This window comes from Panthera leo, chromosome B3 (assembly GCF_018350215.1).
Source record: "Panthera leo isolate Ple1 chromosome B3, P.leo_Ple1_pat1.1, whole genome shotgun sequence".
Classification (NCBI taxonomy): Eukaryota; Metazoa; Chordata; class Mammalia; order Carnivora; family Felidae; genus Panthera; species Panthera leo.
The window spans coordinates 23,925,355-23,951,485 of record NC_056684.1 but is presented as its reverse complement, the minus strand read 5'-3'; the positions used below and the strand labels follow the sequence as shown (position 1 = coordinate 23,951,485).

At 35.1% G+C, this 26,131-nt stretch overlaps 3 non-coding genes across 3 annotated transcripts; all 3 read right to left on the bottom strand.

Annotated features, from left to right (window-relative positions):
• Window positions 1–1,105: 1,105 nt before the first annotated feature.
• LOC122223365 lies at window positions 1,106–1,185 on the bottom strand. Its single transcript, XR_006204242.1, has one exon. It is a non-coding gene; the product is annotated as a small nucleolar RNA SNORD115 (small nucleolar RNA).
• Window positions 1,186–3,059: 1,874 nt separating this feature from the next.
• On the bottom strand, window positions 3,060–3,140 carry LOC122223364. Its single transcript, XR_006204241.1, has one exon. It is a non-coding gene; the product is annotated as a small nucleolar RNA SNORD115 (small nucleolar RNA).
• A 3,211-nt stretch (window positions 3,141–6,351) lies between these two features.
• Window positions 6,352–6,432, bottom strand: LOC122223366. The gene has a single exon (XR_006204243.1). It is a non-coding gene; the product is annotated as a small nucleolar RNA SNORD115 (small nucleolar RNA).
• Window positions 6,433–26,131: the final 19,699 nt, after the last annotated feature.

The following is a 26,131-nucleotide window of genomic DNA, read 5'->3' as shown; positions in this document are numbered from 1 at the left end:
GAGCCTCTGTCTTCTTTCCGCCAGCTCAACTTGCTTACAAGATATCGTTTATGAAGCACAGGTTGGCCGTTTGGGCACCTGGCTCAGGGCCTATTCCCATATTGGGCCAATTTCCCACCGTATGCCAGGTGGAATCTTTGTTTGGGCATGGGGTCTGTATAGAGAAAGGTAGGGAAGCTATGACAATACCCTTCCCCTTTGGCCCTGACCTGGTGGGCCATGTGCATGATACTTGAATTCATGGGGCCTGACTCATTTTATGATTCCAGCAAGGATTGAGGGGTGGCGGGAGTGCTGCAGCCTGGCATCCAAAGCCCTCAGCCTGTATGTGTATATGCTATCTTGGGAAAACTGGCCCCAACATGTGTCTGAGCATTGCACATGCACCACTAAGCAGCATTCTTGCTACACATTCTCTCCAAATGAATGGGTCAGTTTTTTTTGATCATGTTGCATACAGCATCATAAGCAATGGCTGGTAGGCTTGGCCTTTGGCTTTTGAGGAACGGGTGGGCTTGGCATCCTGGGATTGGCCAGGTCTGTATAAGACATGGTAATCAAAGCCCATTGAACCATGGAATATAGTTCCTCCTCAGCAAGAATTTTAGTGGATCTCTGGGGAGCTGACCAACAGTTACCTGGCAGGCAAAACTCCTCCCCAGATGCTTCCATATGGAGACCCACAGAAAATACCTGGTATGTCCAATGGCCTGGTGTGCATTCCATCAACATCACCATCTCCTAACAAGGAGTGCAGTGTCCACTCATTTCTTCCTGACCATCAGTCCAGTGGGGCCTTATGGAGAGATGCTTCCTGGTTTCCAAAGATGTGAACTTTATTGGCAAGAGTGTGTATGGAAGAGGAGCTCTGATCTTCTTTGGGCAAGGCACCATCTAAATTGTCTATTGCATGAAAAGGCCAAGGAGTTATGGTTCAGCATACAAAGCCCCACATCATGAGCATGTCTGGACATTTGGTTGCCTAAGGACGTTGAAGAGCCAAACCCAGGAGTCAAATGATCAGTCATCTCAAGTCATAAATCCATCACTCTCCATTGGCCACATGAATCCCCTGGATCCTGCCACAGGATTTTCCATTCCATTTGGCCTCATCATAATCTTATTTAGGATGACTTTTATGTTATAATGTCTTTTCTAGACATTATGAGTTCTCATAATTGACACAACTGAGGCAGTCACCACTTGTCTGGGTCCCCCCTTCTGAACATGCTTACAAGAGATAGTTTCTGGAGGGTGGGATGTGTGGCATGTCTTGAGTTGGGATTATTCTTGAAGCTGGGACAAGCTCATATATATTTTGCTGTGACATCTTCATATAGGTATGTGGTTTGTGTTCAAAAGATACTTCAGCTTTTAAAACACCCTATGCATTCCTTCTGCCCTTCTGGCCCACACCTGCTAGTTCCAGTTGCAGAATGCTATGTCTCAACACATGAATCCATTATGTAATGATTGAAGACAAGAAGTATCCAGCACAGTGCAGAAGGATCTCTACCCATATAGCTGAACCCACAGCAATGAAATTCTGAGTTTTCACACAGGGGGGTGAGCATCATTTATGTACAACCGAGGAGCAGTCCCGGCACACTGCTTTCCTGAATGTGGCATGCAAATTTGAGGGCCATGGTATGTAGAGCACAGCATTCGTTATTCCTAGGAATGAGCTCTATGTTGAAGCCTGGCCTGGGCACAGGGCTTCTGGGGACACAGGGAGCCAGGATATAAAGCACTATGAAATGCTTTCTTAGGAATTCATGTACATGGAGTTCTGAAAAGCTGCCCACTGTCCTCCATTCAGGCAAAGTGTTGCCCTAGACCCTGCCTGACAGATGTCTTTCTGAGGTATAGAGTGCCCTGCTGTGCATCCTATCACAATCCACATCTTCAAAGAGCAATGCCTATATGTCCCTGCTGAGACCAACTTCTCTCTTCATGATTTGGTGGTGAATGTGATTCAGGGAGAGATGCTAGTATGGTTTGTAATCATACCCTTCCTCTTTGGTGGAAGGGTGCACATAGGAAGGGATCTCATGGGGGAGTCATGACCATCCTATTCAAAATTCTCAACCTCACTTGTAGTAACATACATGCTAGAGTGGTTTTGCTCTTCCCAGGGTCCTGGCCACCCACAAAGATGGCATCTGCAGGAACTGCTCCACATCAATTGGTAAGAGACCAGTGGACCCATTATGCTTAGAAGCCACGACCAGCGAGCAGATGGGGAACACTACACAGGACCTAGTCTATACAGCTATGTCTCTAGACCTGGGGAAGAATTAAGCACTTCTCAGGTGCCATCTTTCTGCTATTAGAATTCTGTCTAATGTCATCCAGGTAAGAAGACTCCCCCCCCCCAGTTATATTCCTGCACCACTCTCTCTGGATGCCCTGGGCTGGTCCCTTGCCCTGCTGGATGCTGCATGAGGCTTCAATGCCCATCTAGTACTTAGTGTCTCTGAAGTGCATTAGCAATATTGGCCTCACGCTGAGCACAAACTGATACAAATTAATGTGGCCTGTGTTCCAATGGAGGAGAATTGTCCTCCCTGGACATTAAGATACCTTTCAGGTGCAATGATAATGTTTCACTTTCTTGACTTCCTACTGTGTAGGGCTGATGGTCACAAAGAATGTGATGGCCATGAATGTCTCCATCCTGACTAAAAGTCAAGCATTGCCCTGAAGAGAGCCTCCCCATGCACCCTATGTCTTCTGCAGCCTCTGTCTCTGGTCAGATGCATTCACTCACCTCACATGGTGGAGACAACGATGAGACCCTGGTCATGAAATCCCGCTGAAAAACACAAGAAGACCAATGGTGCTAAGGAATAGCTCCAAATGAGGTGTCTTGGGAGGAACTATGTGTTTGCATACAAAGCCTACAGCATGAGCATATCTTGGGAATGTGGAATCCCACTGACAGTGGATGGACACAGGGGGATACCTCTGGGGATTGGTAATCTCAATCCTCAAATTCTATCACTCTCTGAGTGCTACATGTCATCCTGGGATTCTTACCCATGATTTTGCTCTCTACTGAGCCTCAGTATGATTTTATTGCATATGATTTTTAGGTCATCATCTGTCTTAAAGACAATATAAGTTCTTATCATCGACCTGACCAAGGCACTGCCCACATGTCCATGTGCTCCCACCTGAACATGCTTACCAGAGATGGTTTCTGGAAAGCAGGAAACCCGGGTGCCACATGAGTTTGTGCCTATTCCTGGAGCCAAGCTGACATATGTGCATATGGGGGCGGGGAATCTTCATCTGAGGATGTGTTCTGTGTAGAGAGAAGTAGGACAGTTGTCAAAGCCACCTTCCCATATGTGCCATTTTTGTTTTATATTTCTTACACCTTCATTAATTACATAATAAATGAATTTATTTAGACTAAATCAATAAATTCATGTATAATTATAATGCTTTAGCAAATCCATATGTACCTTCATTCATAAATAAATGTTAAATATGAAAATAGTCTTCATTTATATATATAGATTTATACTCATTCAAAGGCCCAGACTTTGAATTCTTTATTTGTAAACTCTCTATGTTTTTCATAATTTTACTTTTATGGCTCATTAATTTTTCTTGCTTATATTTGATTTTCTTGGAGCAGTAATTTAATATTGTTCGGGATCACTCTTGAAATGATACTATTAATTGATATGGAATTGGTTTTCTGGAAAACCTACATCTGAAGTCTTTAAAAGATACTTGCTCCCTATCATCTAGGGAGATCCCTGCACTAGAACTTCCAGTTCATGTTTCAAAAGCCATGTATGTTTTGTTTATATTGTCTTCCATATCCTGCTAACACTTCATCCATATGAAGTGCTAACAACACTTCATAATCCAGGTGTATGGTTCCAGTTATTTCATAAAAGAAACATGATCTCATGAAGGAGTTGATTTAATGATTCTGAAGAATTTTTAATTTATATCTATGAAAGTATTTTTGACAGAGTTTTTGTATTCTTGATTGTCCATTCTTTAAGACATAACTTTTCCCCAAATAAATTCTTCAAATGGTATGAAAACTAGTGCCCTCTTGGGTGAAACTTAGCTGGTCAGAGTTCTCATCATGAACAGCTAGCAATACCAATAACCCACAATTTGTTAAATTGTCATTGGAAGTTTTATCAATCTATGGAGTCACAAGTTAGCTATCTGAATCCTCTTCAGTGTCCTGCAACTAAGATCCATGGGTGTGGTAAAGTTTTGCATCTTACCCTCTGAACACCATAGTTGGAGCCTTTTCTAGGGGAAGTGTTCTGAGATTCGAATGCATACTCCAACTGTTACCATCTTTGAAGTGTATTTGAGATATTTTCTTCAACCTGAACACCTACTTACTTGTGCCATGTTTCCCAGTGGCCATGAAAGAATGATATCCTCCACTGCCACATTACCTATTTCTTTGAAAATGACAAAGTTATGCTTTCTAGAGATTCTTTCTTGTAGGGTTTCACTCAGGAAGAAAATCAACTCTCTACTATTTAGTTTTCCAAAATGAGTCAAACATTTATTGCCTTTAGGTGAGCCTCTCCTTTTGTCCATGTTCTTTGTGGCCTGTATCTATCATCAAAGGCATCATCTCACTTCATATCATTAAGTTAACCATTGACAAAACGTTCACCTGAAGACACAAGGAGGGAAAAAACTATAGAATTATTCCAAATAAAGGCTCTTTTGTATCATGGATCATGGATCATGAAACAAAGCCTAAAATATAAGCAAGTGTGAGGTACATGGAATCTTATAGACATTGTACACCACAAGGGATTGCCTTGAGGGGATTGTTATCTTAAGTCTGAAATTCCATGATTCACCCAGTATTAATGGATAAAATAATGAATGAATCAATACAAAATAAATTTGTTAATTAATTTCTAAGAAATACATTTAAATTTAGCTTATGAAAATGCTAAGCACCATTGATTCAACATCGAAGAGAAGTCCTTGTAAATAAGTTTCTAGATTGGAAAAGAGTTCAGGACGTGTCTGGTAAAATCAAGTTTATGGCTTTTTTTTTGTCTAGACAGCAGTACTCGTATGTGGATAATTGGGCGTGACTATTGGCCATGAACACCCATAAAATGACCCTATAAAATCATGTAGAATTAGTTTTATTGAGACAGATAGCCAGAGGCTTGAAAATGTCCTCAATACCCATCACTGAGACAAACCCTTGCATAAGGCTTTTTAGGCCATGATCTGAATGACATATTCTTTTTGTTCAGACTCCTCTTTCATGTTGTTATCAAGATCTTCCAATCAGTAATGCAAAAGGTTTTCTTTGTAATATATATCTTTATTTCTCTTCTTTGAACAAAGCTTCAAAGATCTCAATATCATATATATATATATATATATATATATATATATATGATAAATTTTTCTTCCTAATTTTTTTAAATCTTTTTACTTTATGGTGCCAGCTTCTAAAGGATTTGTGTCTTGAGAAGAATGTCAAATGTGAAGCTTGTGTTTCATTTGGCAAAATCAAACAGATTAAAGGGCCAATTAGGAAAAACTGTCATCACCAATAACCCACAATTCCTTAAATTGAAATTTTAAAGACCTAATAATACTCAGGGGTCACGATGTAGTTATCTGAATACTTAACAGTTTTTTTTAGCCAATACCAATTGGCAGATTAATTCTTGCATTTCACTTTTTGGATGTCATGGCCATGATCCTTCCTTATAGGACTTTCTTTTGAGTATGCAGTGAAGATCCCAGAAGTTATTATCTCTTCAGTGTATCAATGTATTATGGTTAGTTTTCAATCTGTGCACAGACAGATGGTAATGTTTCTGTGGTGGAGGGGTAGTGGAGGAAACATTTCATCCATTTGGAATCTTATCCATTTTAGGTATAGCTAAAAGGTTTGCAGGGGTACTATTCCAATGGGCTGATTTCCAGGCATAAATCAACCCTCTACAGTATTTACATTTTTGAAAAGAGTCACTTATTTATCTCCTTAAGTCTGGCTTTTTGTATCCAATTTTCTGTGTCACCTATATCTATGACCAAACATATTCAATCACTTCAGATTTTAATGAAACAGCACAATTCTTTCCAAAATTTCTAACTGAATAACACAATGATAAAAATATAACTAAGGGATGCTCTGAAGAATAGCTTTTTGTGATGAAATATAGTTCACCAAATATAGCTTAAACTTGAGGATGTGTTGTTGACATGAAACCTATATAAGAGATTCCCTGAAGGGACTGGTTGCCTGAAGAACCAAATCCCATTACTCTACAAAGGAAATATGGAACTTCAACGTTTTGCTTTGGCATTATTGACTACATTGGGCTTCATTGGAATTTTATTGAGCATGATTTTTAGGTCATAATTTCTCTTCAAGACAATATGAATTCTCAATTTTGATCTAGCTATGGCATTACCTACCCATGTATATGCTTTGACCTGTATATGTTTATCAGATATAGATTTTGTAATTTGTGATGCCAAAATAGATATGACTTTTGTCATATACCATCATGGACACCTGACTCACATAGCTTCATTCTGTGGCAGCAAACAGTGCTCTTTTTCAAAGTCATTATCTGTGTAGTTAGTTGTAAGATAGATTGCAAAACATATTGTTACATCTGTCCCGGGCTTGTGATTTATCCATGCTCTATGTTAAGGAAGTCTTATGACCATATCTGCAAAAATGACCTCTTACAGAATTCATGCATCTTTCATTTACCAAGCATAAAAAAGACAATATATACAGGTTTCTTAATTTGGGATAAACTTTCATGTGGTGGTTGTGAACATGGGAGATATCCATTGGCCAATAATATTCTATCCAGTCAAGAGTTCATGTCAGAGTATTTGCCATGGTTCATTGCATATAAATTCACATAAAATCGTATTCTTTCAGCCACATGAAAACCTAATAAGAGGTCAGGATGATTGAAATTGTGACCATTTTATGAATTCTTTGGAACTATATAAGTGAGTTTTCAGATCATGACCAATAAGCCATTTCAGATCATGACCAATAAGCCATTATGTTGTGAGTTCTCTTAAATGTCACAATTTTGACAAAAGCAGAACAAGGAAAATACAATAATTAGTGTACATATGTTTACTTGTATATTTAGGCCAAAGAAAATTGCAAAATGGAGTGAGAACCAGAGCACAAAAAAAGTCTCATATCCTTTCAATAAATTTTCAGTAAAAAAGTAGTTTTCTTCCTGAGAGTGCTTCAAGTAAGATAGTCACTAAATTGAGAATAATAATTCATAATGCTGGTTTGGTGACACTAGCCAATTCAGAGTGTAAATTAGAACTTCGAGCATCATTTGTTGCATATCCTTATTGTATGTAATAATGGAATCGTATCAGGATCTGGAATTCTTATATGTGTTTCTTCATGAATACACACAATTTTAAGTTTCAAATTTTAGTCCTATAACCAGTAGAACTACTTAATAGTAGTTCAGATATAGAAAAATTTTCAATGACTCCAAAGTAACCCAAAGCAGTTAAAATCCCATAAAATTACAGAGATTGATTTTATCTTGTATGTAGAATGAGAATATTAAACATTGTACTGAGAACCAGTGGATCTATTTTTTCTCAATTTCAATATAAATTTCAAGTTCAAACAAAAGATTTTGTAATAAAATCACATTGCATTTATCAGTCACTTATTCAGAAAAAATCCATGTCTCTATCCAAGTTACGTAATGTGTAAACTTGTATGCCCTAGAAGAGCATCTTCTCCAGTCAATTGCGTTTTGGCATATATCTGTGACCAAAGAAAACCAGAAATATACTATCAATGCAGTGTTTCAACCCTTGGTAAGATGTCTTACTCAAAGACACATTGAAAGAAAAACAGGGAAGGACTGAATCTTGAATGTTCCCAGCTCTTAAGAATTATAAATCCCTGAAACAAAGTTTATAGAAGGAACATTTATTTTTCACTTTTGAGCGCATGGACAGGATTGGGTAACATGAGTTTCCTTCAAGAATTCCTTGTCTCAAGCCCCAGATAAAATGCCTAGAGAAAAGTAATGAGTTCCAACATGTTCCGACAATCCTATCCCAGAATTTCACCTTCACCTATGATGAGTTTGTCTTTATCATAATCTTTTTGATCATGACTTTCAGTCATCATCACTCTTGAAGACAAGAAGTTCTCACTTTTGACCCTAGCTATGACATTCCTAGTGCATACATACACTCATACCTGAAGATGTTTACCAGACAATTGTTTACCAGACAATCCTGATTCAGACAGGAGTTTTGATATATTCAGTGCTAGGCACCTGACTTATATTAATTCCCCCAAGTTTAAGGCCAAACTGTGCTCTTTCTCTGCAATGATGATTTTAGGTGTACAGGAACAGGACAGGTATCAACGCATAAACCTAAGTCTCTCTTGGAGTATGGTTCTTGAAAGCTTTTCCTTGATACAATTTGGTCAGTACTCAAAATAATGACCTATTACAGAGGTTGTAGAATACTGATCATCTTACACATGAATTACACAATGCAGGTTTCTTTGGAAAGCCGCTCATAGTGTCAGAAAAACACAGCATTCCACTTATCATTACATATATATACATATATATGTAATTTAATATATATACATATATAAATTCAAAGGATGTTATAACAATATCATTTGGCATGGTCCATTGCACATGAACTCTTCTAAAATGACACACTTGAAGCCACGTAAAACAGTATTTACAAAAAAGTATTAGGTCACTGGGAATAGTACTCATTTCCAAGAAGTTTCCATAATTCATAGCATACAACTTACTATATTGAAAATATGACATTAACATAATATTTAAAAGCTGAAATTCATCTATGTTTCTCATTAGTAGAATCAATTTTAGGTTTAATACAAATAGAAAATTAATTTCACATCGTTATCATTGTTGACAGGATCCTTTGTTTATTAAAAGTTCGTCAGTGACTTTAAAACAACATGCCACTATTAGAATATCATTTAAGCTTAAAAATATATTGCTTTAGTCACATAGACACCCAGATAAGTATCAAATATAGATCTGGATACCAATGAGTCAAAATTTTCTTCACTATTAATCACATCAAATTCAGGTAAGAAGTAAAAACTTTGTCATAGGATCACATTAAGTAGACCAGTAATTCAATAAGAACACCCCAATATCCAGATTGACTAATGAATAAACCCTGCTTGAGGATGAATCTTTACTAGTCCAGTGACTTATGTGGAATTAATCTGTCACCAAAGTATGCCATTCACCTCTTATAATACAAATATCTAACTCTTAGAAGTATGTCTTGCTATAAGACACCAAAAAAGCCAAGCATGGAACCCAAATGTGTAAAACTATTAGGAATTATATTTATATATTTATATAATGTTTATATAAATATATATTTATAAATTTAATTTTTTAATGTTTATTTTTTAGAGAGAGAGAGAGACAGACAGAATATGAGTGGGGGAGGGACAGAAAGAGAGGGAGACACACAATCTGAAGTAGGCTGCAGGCTCTGAGCTGTCAGCACAGAGCCTGATGTGAGGCTTGAACACACGGACTGGGAGATCATGACCGAGCTGAAGTTGGAAGCTTAACAGACTCAGCCACCAAGGCATCTCTGGAATTATTGGTAATTTAAATAAATCATTACCCACTTATAAGCACGTAGACTGTTTCAGCCAAATAAGTTGATTTCAATGTTTCATTGCTTCAGTTGAAGTTTAGGCACCCATCTAGCATATCAGATTCACATACATATAGAAGAAATTTATGTTTCTTTGTAAAATTAATTTTATTAGTTTGGTTTTCAGGAGTTTCAATCTTTAGTCGCCAAATTTTACCTTTTTCTATAATATGATTACTCTTTTTACAACACTATTTATCAATCCAGAGGTAGTATCCTGCCAAACATCTGGTTTTCCTAAGTAGGTGAAATCTTGTAGTTCAGTACTATTAAGTATATACTGTACTTATTGAATAACTGGTTGTTCAGTTATACAAGTGAAGGCTTATGAAAATTCCTTAGCTATTTTTTTGAAACAGGATTTCATTTCTGGATGGCCAGTTCCAAATTCTTTCCCAACTCCATTCTCCATTTTCTCTATTGCTGTATCCTGCATTAGGTTTTTATTTCATCTTGTTTGCATCTTAATTACATGTTTCTGCAATTGTCCCAAAGCACTAAATATGTTCTTCAACATTTCAGCATTTCTATACAAATAAGGTTTGCAATTTGGTCAATTTTACATTTACTTATAAATATAGTATTTAATAAATCTCTTTTAGTTTCATAATGGCACCATTTTAATCTTCACATAAGAACTTTTTATAAGGGTAAAACCTAAGGCATAGAAGTAGAATTGAATTAATCCACATTTTCACTAGTAATATTTGAAGGTATTCATTTAATAACCATATAAAATTTTTTAATGTTTATTTATTTGAGAGAGAGGGAGAGAGATCACGAGTGGGGAAGGAGCAGAGAGAGAGGGAGACACAGAACCTGAAACAGGCTCCAGGTCTGAGCTGTCAGCACAGAGCCCGACACAGGGCTGGAACTCACAAACTGTGAGATCATGACCTGAGCCAACGCTCAACCAACTGAACCACCCAGGTGCCCCATCATTTAATAATCATATAAATCTAAAGTATGGAAACTGGGGATTGTCAAGTCCTAAACGCTGTAGGTTCATTTTTATGTAATGATATATTTGGGGACTTCCGAAGTAACTAACTCTTAATATTTGGGTAGGAATGTTTCTTCCTCATTTGCACATCTATTTCAGTATGGTTAAATGGGCCCCCTATGGCTATATAAGACAGAAAGAAGTTGGATTTTGTGTCATTGCTCAGGAATTGTCAGTTTGAATATAATTGTATTAAACTTGATTATGTAAATTCTTTCCCATCAGTATATTCAATAACATTGAAGATTATTTTTTAAGATTGCTTTTTTTGACTTTATGACACTTGAAATTTTCTGTTTATTCTAAATTTAAATGATAAAATTCGTGGATCTGATGTACTATGACAAAAATAGAGGATTCTTGAAGTGCTAAACCCATATTCGAGACAACTGATAATTAATTTAAAATTCCTTGAAGTTAAGAGACACAATTTCAAAACTAAAAGGTGAATACTCTAAGTTTCATGCACAAATAATATTAACTAGAATAAATATCAAAATTACAATGGTCAATGTAAGAAGACATTAACAAAGCAACTTATCTATCCTGTCTATTAAAGATTTCTCTTCAGCTTTCATGTTATTGTAAGTAACTAAAGAATTTATCCTTAAAGTTCTTGATCTCAGAAAGCTGAGATTTCTCTTCAGCTTTCATGTTATTGTAAGTAACTATCTAAATAATTTATCCTTAAAATGTCTTAATTATCCTTAATAATTAAAACTTGCTCAATCGTAGGTGTTGGTCTCATATGTGAAGCATGCATTCACTTGGGTTCTTCTTTACCTTGATGGTAGTATGTTATCAACATCACCTGGTAGGACTCTGTCTAGTGTGATGATCACCAGTCTGTCATTGTTACACTTTAATGCAGACCAAGCCTCCTGTTCCATAACGATAATACACTTCCTCAGGGGGATATTTTTCAGCACCTGGTCACATAATGGCATAATTAGCCCAGGGAAACCCACAAACTCTTTATTATATCTGATTATGACTATTTTTTCATTGTACCAGATAAAGGGTTAGGCTTAAACCCTAAATTTATAAGTTTTCCAAATTCAAAGAAAGAAGTACATACTTACAACAGAGAGTTAATATAATTTTTAATAAAATCAGTGGAATTTGGATCACTGTGAGTCAGCGGCTTGATTTAATTTAGTCAAATACTTTCTTATGGAATGGTTTATTCATTCCACTTGCCTATCAGATTATACACGACTAACAGTTACCAAATTTTGAGTCCTTATAAGATATTACAGAGGTTGTGAATCACCACAGATACAAAATGACTTCTTTTATTGAATTATATATGTTTAGGAATTCCAAAAGTTGAGATGGTACAATTTAGTCAGGCACTGTTCACAATGTAAGCATCAGCTTTAGCTTACAGACATATGTGTGGTCATATAGACATCATATACAACTTTACAAAAAATATGTAAAACCTTCTAAAGTTTGAATCTAAATAAAGTCAAATTGCCATCATATCTCAGGTAACATTGACCTTAGACTTATCTTATATGTTTCTTAGAAAGATTTTTTTCCTGACAAACAGCACATATTTGTGTAATTTCCTAAATTATTTAATCCTATACAAATGTTACACAATTCCCAAATTTTCCTCATATTCCCTCTGTATGAATGAGTTTGCTGCTTGTTGAAAAATCCACCCACATATATGATTGAGGTAAAAGAAAAGTCCTATAATATAATTCACATTTTCCTATGGCATTCTTCTTAGCTCCTCTTGATATCTAATTTTCTAATTCTTAAAGAGGTAAGTATTTCTAAAGTCATGGTTAGAAGTTCCTGGATATGAGTAATGGACATTTCACTTTATCAGTCCAAAACTTAGTAACTCTTTTCACAGCTTGGTCTAAAAATTCCCTTTTAAAAATATTTTATCTTGTCTTTGAGTATAATTTTATAATAAATAATATAAATCTTTTAGAGAAATTTCCATGATTCTTGTTAATCAGCATGTCATATTTTAGTTGTTATCAGTGTTCAAAAGCCTCTATTCTTTCAAAGTTTGATTGTTGCATAACCGATCACAAACACATATTTGTTATCAGTATACATATTTAAGACTTAAGGCTAATGTGGACTGACATCAGCAAGATGACAGAAAAGGAGGTCTCTGACCCTAATTCCCTCACAGGAAAATCAATTTAGCAAATATACAAACAAAAATGCCTTTCTGAGAATCACAGGCCTCACAGGTCTTTTAGCAGACTTGGGAAGTACAAAAATTGATTAAAAAAATTAAAAAGGGTCAGAGTAAAGGATTCATTTTATTCTTGTCACCTTCCCCCACGCTGGCACAGTACCAGATCTTCTTCAGGAACTATCTCCTTGGCCCATGATTTCTCCACTGGGGAAAGTGGAGAATACATCCAACCTCTCCAGTGTTTTGGGATACTGAGATACCCACTTCTCTCTTGTCTTACATGGAACAGGAGGAATTTAAATTGGCAGACCACATGGGGACTGTTAGAAACAGGGAAAAGGGACATGGGTCCACAGGGAAATGGGTTCATGAGTGATGCAAATCTTAGCAGAAGACCTGTGTTCCCACTAGCAGTTTGGAAAATTGGATATCTTGCCAGTAACATTGCTACAACAAGGAATGCCTCCAACCAGCCCTACCCAACCAGGGAGTCCAACCTGCATCCCAGCTATAGAGCCCAACCAGATCCTCTGCCTACCTGGAGAGGTAAGCTAGCAGCCCAACCGTGTAGCCCAGCCAGCAGTAATGCCTATGCAGGAAACCCCAGTGAAACTTAGAGCCCAACAAGTAGTCCTGTCAAATTGCAGAGCCCATCGAGGGGACCCAACTAATGAAGGAGTTCAGCCAGATCACCATCTTAATGAACAGTCCATTCAATGTCCCTACCTGAAGACAAAGTCCATCCAAGGGCACCTGCAATTTCAGGGCCCAGCTAATGTTCCCACTGAAACTAACAGCACTGGTAGCTTTCCCTGCTGGTCCATGTATGCTAAGAGCTGGTCTACCCAGAATCTTAGGCTGGACTTATTGGTAAAGGACTTTTTATTCTTAAGCCAAGCTGTAAATACTATAAGATGTGACTTTCTCAAGTGTGCAGATACCAATAGAAGGATACAAGGACTAGAGGAGATTAGGGAAATATAACACTATCGAAGGAAACCAATAAAGCTACAATAACCATTTTAAAATAAACAAATCTACAAACAGCTTGATAAAGAACACAAAAAACTTGTCTAAAAGAAGCTCAGGGAACTAGAAAAGAACATACATAGGCAGATGAATGAAATCAGGAGAATGATACATGAACCAAAAAAAGTTAACTAAAAAATTAAAACCATAAAAAATCAAACAGAAATCTTAGAAATAAATAATACAATAACACAGTAAAAATTTTTAATAGACAACTTCAACAGCATGTTCAATCTAACAGAAGAAAGAATTAATGAACTTGAAGGCTAGTCACTTGATATTACCCAGTCAGAGGGACAAAAATATAAAAGAATTAAAGTGGGCACATAAAGCCTACAGAAGTATGGAATTCTATGAAGTAACACAATATTTACATTATGGGAGTCCCAGAAGAAGAGAGACAAAAGGGGCAGAATTTCTATTTAAAGAAATATTGGCTGAAAATTCCCAAATTTGGTAAGGGAAATGAAATTAATGGGGGTGCCTGTGTGGCTCCGTCAGGTAAGCATCCGACTTTAACTCAGGTCATGATCTCACCATTCGTGAGTTTGAGCCCCATATCAAAATCTGTGCTAACAACTTGGAGCCTGGAGGCTGCTTTGGATTCTGTGTCTCCCTCTCTCTGTCTCCCCTCCTCTCAAAAATAAATAAACATTAAAAAAGAAATTAATGAAGCCCAAAAGTCACCAAACAGATTTGACCAAATAGGCATATACTAGAACACATCATAATTAAATTGTCGAGTTCAAAGACAGAGTTTCAAAAGCAGCAATATGTAAGCAACCTAGCATACACAAGGGAACTCCCATAAGACTATAAGTAGTTTCTCAGTAGAAACCAAGCATGCCAGGAGATAAAGGGATGGTGTATTTAAAAGACTAAAAGAAAAAAAAATTGCTAACCAAGAATATTAATCCTGGAAAAAAATTTTAAATTTTTAATATTTTAAATATGTTTACATTTTAACATGTATCATTTGCAAGATTTATTTAAAAAGAATAAACTTTTTTCCCTTTTTCATTTGGATATAGTTGGCACACAGTTAGTTTCAGGTATACAACAGAATGATACCACATCTCTATATATTATGCTATTCTTACCATAAGTGTAGCTACAATTTGTCTTCATACAACAGTATTATAATTTAATGGACTATATTCCTCTTGCTCTACTTTTATTCTCATGTCTTATTTACTTCCTAACTGGTAGCCTGCATCTCCTATAAAACATTGTTTTTTTTTTTTATTTTTTTTTCAACGTTTTCTATTTATTTTTGGGACAGAGAGAGACAGAGCATGAACGGGGGAGGGGCAGAGAGAGAGGGAGACACAGAATCGGAAACAGGCTCCAGGCTCCGAGCCATCAGCCCAGAGCCTGACGCGGGGCTCGAACTCACGGACCGCGAGATCGTGACCTGGCTGAAGTCGGACGCTTAACCGACTGCGCCACCCAGGCGCCCCTAAAACATTGTTTTTAATAAAGAAGAGAGACTTTCCCAATTAAACAAAACAATGAGGGAATTTGTCACCACTTCAAGTGGTGGATTCAACTTAATCTTCAAGTTAAAAACTGAACACTCAACAGAAACAAAAAAGCATATGAAAATACAAGTCTCACTAGTGAAGGTAAGTATATAGACAAATAGAATATTATAATACTGTATAATGGCACATATATTACTTTAACCCTAGTAATAAAAGTGTAGATATTTAGTGTACAATTGAGGTTGTTATCAGATTAAATCAGACCATTATAACTATAAGTAGTTTAATGTGAATCCCAAGGTGACCACAAAGAAAGCTTATAGTAAATCTACAAAAACTGAAGAGTAAATAAACCATATATCGACAAAAAATCATCAAACCACAAAGAAAGGTAGCAAGAACAAAAGAACTACAAATAAAACAGAACAATTAACAAAATGGCAATATTAATTGCTTACTTGTCAATAATTACCTTCAATGTAAATTAATAAAACTAATGAGTTAAAAGACATAGAGTGAAAAACTCCTGGGAAGATGTCAGAATAGGAGATTCCTGAGCCCATCACATCCCACATTTTCAAATAGATATCCACATCCAAGTCAACAAACCAGAGAGCAATCTGAGGGCTGGAAGAACAAACTTCACAACTAAATATAGACAGGAAGCTGAAGCTTAAAATTTAGGAAGATCAGAAATGTGGAGGGAGGCTGACCACAGGAAAGAGGGAGCTGTGCATGTGGAGGAGGAAGAGAAATGGGCCTTTGCACCAGGCAGTTCACACAGGGAAGACTAATTCTCATAATGCTTTGCTTTAAAAACCAAAGCATTTTATAAATTCCATGAGTTCATAAAACCAGTGATACTTGGAGCTTAGAGCCTTAAAAGTTTGCTGATTCAGCACTGGGTGAACAGGGAGGGTGAGTTATAGCTGGGTCACTGACTTTAATGAGACAGCAGCCTGCATGGAGAGGCAACCAAAAAATGGCAGTTTGCACAATGCTGAGGAAAAACAGAAGACAGATCTATTCATACAGATTTTGGAGCATGTTGGGGAACTTTTATGAAAACAAGGGAGTTGGCAGATGCCATTTTCCTCCCTTTCCTGCTACATAAACACAGAGTCACCTGCCAGAGGCAGGGATACACAGACATTTGCTGCCTGATTCAGTGGCAGTGCACCATTTCCCTGAGTTCTCCTGAGGAGAAGGCCACTCCAAGCCGGCTGTTCTTGCTGTGAAAATGTTTTGTAAAAGCCATGTATGCACTCTGTTCAGCCACACAGCTGCCACACTTGCTACACACATACACCGGGCTGCACAAAGACATGGGCCCCAGCAGCCGTCATGTGTTGTGCCCAGCCACCAGCTGCACAGCTGCCATTGCATGTGGCACCCAGCCACCTCACTGAGACCAGCCATTGCTTCATGCCCAGCTGTGAACCCTGGAAGACCTGGAGCTCCCAAAGCAATTCTAGGGATCTGGCATAGGATTAGTGGCCCACAACAACAACAAATTTTGCTAATACCACCAAGTCACTCCCAAGTTCCCTAGTGGGCACACCCCCTCAGACCTGGCCTGATTGGGTCCTACTAACACCACAGAGAGAAATCACAGCTTAAAATAGGAGGAGAGGAAGTGCAGATGACTATACTCACTGAAAGTAAAAGCGACCCAGACACAACAGCAGAATGTAAGCAACACACGTAGGTAACCTCCTGAAGTGCCAACATGTGGTGAAGAGGAGACATTGTAGTGCATGGCACCCCAAGACCTCTTCATAAAGTCACTATTTTCAAAAGCAAAAGACATAGATGACTTTCTTAACACACAGAAACAGACACAGAGAGGAAGACAAAATGAGGAGATAGAAAAATTTTTTACAAATGAAGGAACAGAACAAGGCCACAGCCAGAGATCTGGGTAAAACAGATATAAGTAACATGCCTGATAGAGAATTTAAAGTAATGATAACAAAGATACTCACTGGACTTGAGGAAGGAGTAGAATGCATCAGTGAGAACCCTAACACAGATAAGGAATAACATAGCAGAGATAAAAGGTTAAGTAAATAAAATGAGAAACATGCTTGACGAAATGGATAGCAAGATGGAAGAAGCAGAGGATAAGAAAGTAATGGAAAGTAACCAAGCTGAACAAAAGAGAGAAAAAAATAGTTGCAGAAAACAAGAATAGATTCAGGGAACTCAGTGACTCCAGAGGAAGAATAGAGAGAAAAAGGAGCAGAAAATTTATTTGAAGAACTAATAGCAGAAAACTTTTTGAATACAGTGAAGGAAACAGATATCCAGATCCAGGAGATACAGAGAACTTCCATCAAAATCAACCAAAGCAGACCCACACCAAGACATACTGTAATTAAACTTGCAAAATATAGTGATAAAGAAAAAACCTCAAAAGCAACAAGATTAAATATGTCATTAACTTACAAGGGGAAACTTATAAGACTAGCAGGATATTTTCATCAGAAAATTTTCAAGCAAGAAGGTAATAACATGATGTATTTAAATGGGAAAAAGCTGCATCCAGGAATACACTATCCAGCAAGGCTGTCATTCAGAATAGAAGGAGAGATAAAGAGTTTCTTAAACAAAAGCGAAAGTAGTTTGTGAGCACTAAACCAGCCTGCAAGAAATACTAAAGGTGACTCTTGGAATGGAAAGGAGAGAACAAAAGTGACAGTGTGAAGGTAGGAAACAAAACCAGTGAAAATGAATATTTCTGTTAAAAATAGGTTAAGGAACTAAAAAAAAGATATAAAATATAGTAACATATACCTAAAATGTGGGGAGTAGAGGTGAAAAGAATGAGTTCAAACTTAAATGACAATCAACTTAATATAGACTTCTATATGCACATTATATACAAACCTAATGGTAACCATATATTAAAACCACTTATAAACATGCAAAGAGTAAAGAGAAAAAATCAAAATATATCACTAAAGAAAATCAGGAAAACATGAAAGACAGAAAACAATAAAGGATATAAGAGAAAATCTTCAGAAACAATCATGAAACAAATAATAAAATGGCAATAAATATATATCTATCAATAATTAGTTTGAATGTAAATAGGCTAAATGCTCCAATCAAAAGACATAGGGTGACTGTGGCACCTGGGTGGCTCAGTCAGGTAAGTGTCTTACTCTTGGTGTTAGCTCAGGTCATGATCTCATGGTTTGTGATTTCAAGCCCTGCATTGGGCTTTGGCCTGACAGTGCAGAGCCTGCTTTGGATTTTCTCCCTTCTATTTCTCTCTGTTCCTCCCCTGCTCTCTCTCTCAAAATAAACTTAAAAAAGAAACATAGAATGACAGAATAGATTTAAAAAACACCCATCTATAAGTTGCCTACAAGAGACTCATTTGAGACCCAAAGACACCTGAAAATTGAAAGTGAGGGAATGGAGAAACATCTATCATGCAAATATTTGTTGAAAGAAAGCTGGAGTAGCAGTACTTATTTTAGACAAAATAAACTTTAAAACTTTTATATAATAGGAGACAAAGAAGGACATTAAATAATAACAAAGAAGACAATCCAACAAGAAGATATAATAATTGTAAATATTTATATACCCAACCCAGAACACCCAAATATATAAAGCAGTTAATAACAAACATGAAGGAAATAATTGCTAACAATACAATAATAGTTGGGGACTTTAAGTCCCCACTTATATCAATGGGTAGATCATCTAAACAGAAAATAAATAAGGAAACAACTTTGAGTGGCACACTGGAAGAGACAGATTTAACAGATGTATTCAGAACATTTCATCCTAAAACAGCAGAATAGATCTTTTCAATTGCACATGCAAAATTCTAAAGAATAGATCACATATTAGCCAACAATACAAGCCTCAAAATCTCAAGACAGAGTCAAACCATGCATCTTTTCTGACTATAATGATATGAAAAAAAATCTTGAAGGACCACAAATACATGGAGGTTAAGTGACATGCTACTAAATAATGAATGATTTTTAACCAGGAAATAAAAGAAGAAACTAAAAAGTGCATGAAAGCAGGCATGCCAGGGTGGCTCAGTTGCTTAAGCGTCCAACTTCAGCTCAGGTCATGATCTCACGATTCGTGAGTTTGGGCCCCGCATCAGACTCTGTGTGGACAGCTCAGAGCCTGGAGCCTGCTTCAGATTCTGTGTTTCCTTCTCTCTCTAACACTCCCCTACTTTCACTCTATCTCTCTATCAAAACTAAATAGTAAAAATTAAAACAATTTTTAAAAAGTACATGGAAACAAATTAAAGTGGAAACACAATCGTCCAAAACCTCTGGGAGGCACAAAAGCAGTTTCAAGAGAGAAGTTTATAGCAATACAGGTCTACCTCCAGAAGCAAGAAAAATCTCAAATAAAAAACCTAATCTTTCACCTAAAGGAGTAGAAAAAGAACAATAAACAAGGCCCAAAGCCAGAAGAATATAGGAAATAATAAAGATTAGAGGAGAAATAAATGATATAGAAACAAACAAACAAACAAAAAAGATAGAATAAATCAAGGGAACCAGGATGTGGTTCTTTGAAAAAATTTCTAATATTGGTAAACTCCTAGGCAGACTTATCAGAAAGAAAAAAGAAAAAAACCCAAATAAATAAATTCATAAATATTAGAGTAGAAATAACCAACAGCACATAAATGCAAACAATTATAAGAGAATATTTTGAAAAACAATAACTTGGAAGAACAACTTGGAAGAAATGCATAAGTACCTAGAAACATGTACACTACCAAAACTGAAAAAGGAAGAAATAGAAAAATTGAGCAGACTGATAACCAGCTGTTTCTTGGTTTTCCTCTTTTTTTCATTTATGATCCTCTATGATCATTTGTTTTGTATCTTAAATTCCACATATGAGTGAAATCATATGGTATTTGTCATTGTCTGACTGATTTATTTCACTTAGTATAATACACTTTAGCTTGGAATTTAAGAAAGAAAGCAAACAAGAAAAGGGAGTTTATACATACACACACACACACGCACACACACACACACACACACTATATATATATATATATATATATATATATATATGGTACACACCATATATATATATAGTATATGTAGTGTAGTATATGTATATAATATAGTATATATGTATAATCTAGTATATGTATATATATATAGTGTATATATATATATATATACACACACATAGTATATGTAGTATTGTATAGTATATATATAATACCACTTCTTTATCTTCTTTATTAATTCATCAGTCAATGGACTTTGGGCTATTTCCATAATTTGGTGATTGTAGATTGTAGATAATGCTGTGATTGTAGATAATGATGCATCAATGTACATGTATTCTTTGAATTAGTATTTTTGTATTCTTTGGTTAAGTGCCTAATACCGCAATTGATGGATAATAGGGTAGTTCTATTTTTAACTTCTTGAGGAACCTCCATACTGCTTTCCACATTGGCTGCACCATTTTACATTCCCAACAACAGTGTAAGGGAGTTCCCCTTTCTCTACATCCTCATCAACACTTGTTTCTTACGTTGTTAATTTTAGCCATTCTAACTAGTGTTAAGTGATACCTCCTTATGCCTGCAATTTGTATTTTCCTGATAGTGAGTGATCATAAGCATCTTTTCATGTGTCTGTTGACCATCTGTATGTTTGGAAAAATATCTGTTCATGTCTTTTGCCCATTTTTATACTGGATTATTTGTTTTTTGGATGTTGAATTTTGTAAGTTCTTTATAGATTTGGATACTAACCCTTTATAGGATATGTCATTTGCAAATATCTTCTCCCATTCGGAAGGTTCTCTTTTAGTTCTGTTGATTGTTTCCTTCGCTGTGCAGAAGAATTTTATTCTGATGTAGTCCCAATAGTTGTGTTTTTTTTGTTTGTTTTGCTTTTTTTTTTTTTTTTTTGCTTTTGTGTTCCTTGCCTTAGGAGACATATCTAGAAAGAAGTTACTATGTCCTCTGTCAAAGAGATTATTGCCTGTGTTCTTCTCTAGGATTTTAATGGTTTCCTGTATCACATTTAGTTCTTTAATCCATTTTTATTTATTTTTGTGTATGGTGTAAGAAAATGGTCCAGATTCATTCTTTTGCATGCTTCTACCCACTTTTCCCAACACAACTTGTTGAAAAGACAGTATATTTATTGGATATTATTTCCAGCTTTGTCAAAGATTAATTGACCATATCATATAGGTACCAAATTCAGTAAAGTTGCAGGATAAAAAAATCAGTGTACAGAAATCTGTTTATTTCTATATACCAATGATGAGGCAACATAAAGGGAAATCAAGGAATCAATCCCATTTACAATTGCATCAGAAATCATAAGATACCTAGGAATAAACCTTACCAAAGAGATAAAAGATCCATAATTCTGAAAACTATAAAACACAGATTAAAGAAATTGCGGATGACACAAAGAAATGGAGAAACCTCCCATGATCATTAATTGGATTAACAAATATTGTTAAAATGTCTATATTACCCAAAGCAATTTACACATTTAATGCAATTCTTATCAAAATACCAGGAACATTTTTCACAGAACTAGAACAAACGATAGTAAAATTGGTATGGAACTACAAAGGATCCCAAATAACCAAAGCAATTTTGAAAAAGAAAATCAAAACTGGAGACATCACAATTCCAGATTTCACATTATATTGTAAAGCTACTGTGGTCAAAACAGTATGATAGTACCACAAAAATAGACACATAGATCAATAGAACAGAATAGAAAATCCAGAAATAAACCCACAATATATGGTCCATTAATCTTTGACAATGAAGGAAAGAATATCCAATGGATAAAATAACAGTCTCTTCAACCAATAATGTTGGGAAAACTGGACAGTGACATGCAGAAGAATGAATCTGGACCACTTTCTTACACCATACACATAAAATAAATTCAAAATGGATTAAAGACCTAAATGTGAAACCATAAATGTCCTAGAAGATAACACGGGCAGTAACCTCTTTGACAGAAGCCATATCAAGTTCTTTCTAGATATGCCTCCTGAAGTAAAGGAAACAAAAGCAAAAATAAATTATTGGGACCACATCAAAACAAAAAGCTTCTGCACAGTGAAGGAAATATCAACAAAACTAAGAGGGAACCAATGGACTGAGAAAAGGTCTATCATATGGTCCATCAAATGATATATCTAATAAATGGTTACTTTATAAAATATATAAAGAACTTATTAAACTCAATACCTAAAAACCAAATAATCCAATTAAAAATGGGAAGACGATATGAAAATACATTTCTCCAAAAAAGACATAAAGATGGTCAACTGACACATGAAGATATGCTAATGACCTCTTATCACTAGGGAAATGCAAATCACAACTACAATGAGATATCACACACCAGTCAGAATGGCTAAAATCAATACCACAATACCACAATAATCACCTTGCCAATACTACCTTGCCACAGGTGTTGGCAAGGATGTGGAGAAAAAAACACTCGTACTGTTGATGGGAATGCAAACAGGTGCATCCACTGCAGAAAACAATATGGAAGCTCCTCAAAAAGTTTAAAATAAAATTCCTTCTGGTCCAGGAATTGCACTACTGTATATTTTCACAAAGGACACAAAAAGGCTAATTCAAAGGGATACACGCACACTTCTGTTTATAGCCACATTATTTACAATAGCTAAAATATGGATAGTCCAAGTGCTCATCTATTGATGAATGGATAAAGAAGATGTGGTATATCTATATATCTATATCTATATCATCCATATCTATATCCATATCCATATCCATATCCATATCTATATCTATATATCTATATATCTATATCATCTATATCTATATCTATATCTATCTATATCTTCATCTACCTATCTATATATTAGTCATAAAAATGAAATCTTGCTATTTGCAATAACATGGATGGAACTAGAGAGTATGTTAAAAGATAAGTTGGTCAGAAATATGAGTCCCATATGATTTCACTCATACATGGAATTTAAAAAACAAAACAAACAAGCAAAGGGAAAATATGAGAAAGACAGGTTAAGAAAAAAAACAACTCTTAATTATAGAGAACAGACTGATGATTACCAGAGGGGAGGTGTGTTTGGGGATGGGTTAAATAAGTGATGGGGATTAAGGAGGACACTTGTTATGAGCACAGGATGATGTATGAAAGGGTTGAATTAGTATATTGTATAACTGAAACTAATATAAATTTGTGTGTTAACTAAATGGAATTAAAATCAAAACCTCATAAAAAGGAATAGACTACCTGAATGAATAAAATAACAAGACCCAAACAGATGCTGTCCACAAGAGATTCACCTTAGATTTAATAATATACATAAGATGAAAGTGAAGAAATGATAAAAGATATTTTATAGAAATGATAACCAAAGAGAATAGGAATGGCTATATTTATATCAGACAAGATAGACTTTTAGACAACAAGAAAAAAAGTGTAATAAGAGATAAATAAATAAATAAATAAATAAATAAATAAATGCAAGCAAGCCAGCAAGCCATGGCACAATTTGTGTCAAACACTTAGAATAGTGGGAGCAAGCGAGTAAGCCATGGCGTAATTTGTGTCAAACACTTAGAATAGTGCCTGACACATTATTTGTACTTATAAAGTTTAGCTATTCTTCTATTTGTTCTTGTTATACCATTTTCTGTTCAGATAAACCAGCATTTCCTAATTGCTGGTCCATGAACTCAAAGAGGCCACAAAAACTTACCACTAAATGGATTTAATTGTTAAGATACTAGCTCACATTACACTTAATCAATAAGGTAAACTATATGTTAAGCCAACGTGTTGGGTGCAATTTGTCTTATAAAATAAATAAAGGCAAAATGATTACTCAAAAAAAGGACCAATGAAAAGGACCAATTCAACAAAAGATATAATAGTCATAAATATATATGTGTACAACATCAAAACACCTAGATAAAGTAAACTTTGATAGAACTAAAAGGTGCAATATATAATTCAATAATAATAGTCAACTTTAATAATCAACTTTCAATAAGGGATAGAAAATCGAGACAGAAAATCAGTAAGAAAACATAAGATTTAGTACCAGATGGGTTAACAAATATATACAGGACATTCTACCCAACAAATTCAGAATACACATTCTTTTCAAGCACACATGGAAAATTCTTAAAGTGCATCATATGTTAGGCCACAAAGCACATTTTAACAAATTTGAGATTACTAAGATTATCATGTGTCTTTTTCAACCACAGTGGTATGAAACAAGAAATCAATAATAGGAGGATTGTTAGAAAACTCCAAAATATGTGGAAATTAGAACACATTCTTGAACAACCAATGGGTCAACAAAGAAGTTAAAAGAAAACTATATATATATATATATATATATATATATATATATATATATAACCTGTATATATATAACCTATGTGTGTATATATATATATATATATATAACCTGTATATATATAACCTATATGTATATATAACCTATATGTATATAAAACCTATATATACATAACCTATATATATATAACCTATATATATATAGCCTATATATATATATATAACCTATATATATAACATATATATATAACCTATATATATATATAGCCTATATATATATAACCTATATATATATAACATATATATATATATATATATAACCTTAAGACAAATGAAAAGAGAAACACAACATACTAAATCTTGAGATGCAGCAAAAGCAGTTCTAAGAAAGAAGTTTATAGCAATAAATGCTTACTTTAAGAAAAAAAAAGAAAGAATGAGAAAATGAACAAACTAATCTCAAGTTAGTTAAAGGGAGGAAATTATAAAGCTGAGAGCCAAAAATACATGCAATAGAGACTAGAAAAAAAATAGAAAGCAATTTTTAAAAATAAGAGTTGTTTTTGGAGAATATAAACACACTGGCAGACCTTTAGCTAGATTAACTAAGAAAAAGGGAAAACTTTTAAACAAAAAAAATTATAAATTAAAAAATGAGACATTACAACTGACACCAAATACAAGGAATTCAGAGACTGCTATAAAAACTGAAACAAAAATAAACTAGACACCTAGAAAATATGGATTGATTTTTATAAACATACAACCCATCAAGAATTAATCATGAAAAAATAGAAAATCTGTACAGATCAATAGTAAATAAGGAGATTGAAATGATAATCTCAAACCCTCTCAGAAAGAACATCCCAAGGAAAAATGACAGTATTGGTCACTGTAGCAACATTTAAAAAAGAATAAATGTCATTTTTCTTAAACTCTCCTAACAATTTAAGAGGAGGGAAGACTCCCAAACTTATTTTATGAAGCCAGCATCACCCTGATATCAAAGCCAGACAAAGATATTACAAAAAATAAAAAATACTATATCTGATGAACACAGATGCAAATATCCTCAATAAAGTACCAGTAAATCAAATTTACTATCACATTAAATGTATCATACACTATGACCAAATTGACTTTATCTCTGGGATGGACAACTTTTTTTGATTTTTGCAAATCAATTAATGTGATACATCATATTAAGGGAATCAAAAATTTAAAAATATATATTTGACTATTTTAGATGCAGATAAGGCATTTGAAAGTATTAAACACCCTTTCATAACAAACACATTCAACACATTCTGTCTAAAATGAAAGTACCTCAACATGATTAAGGTCAGATATGAGA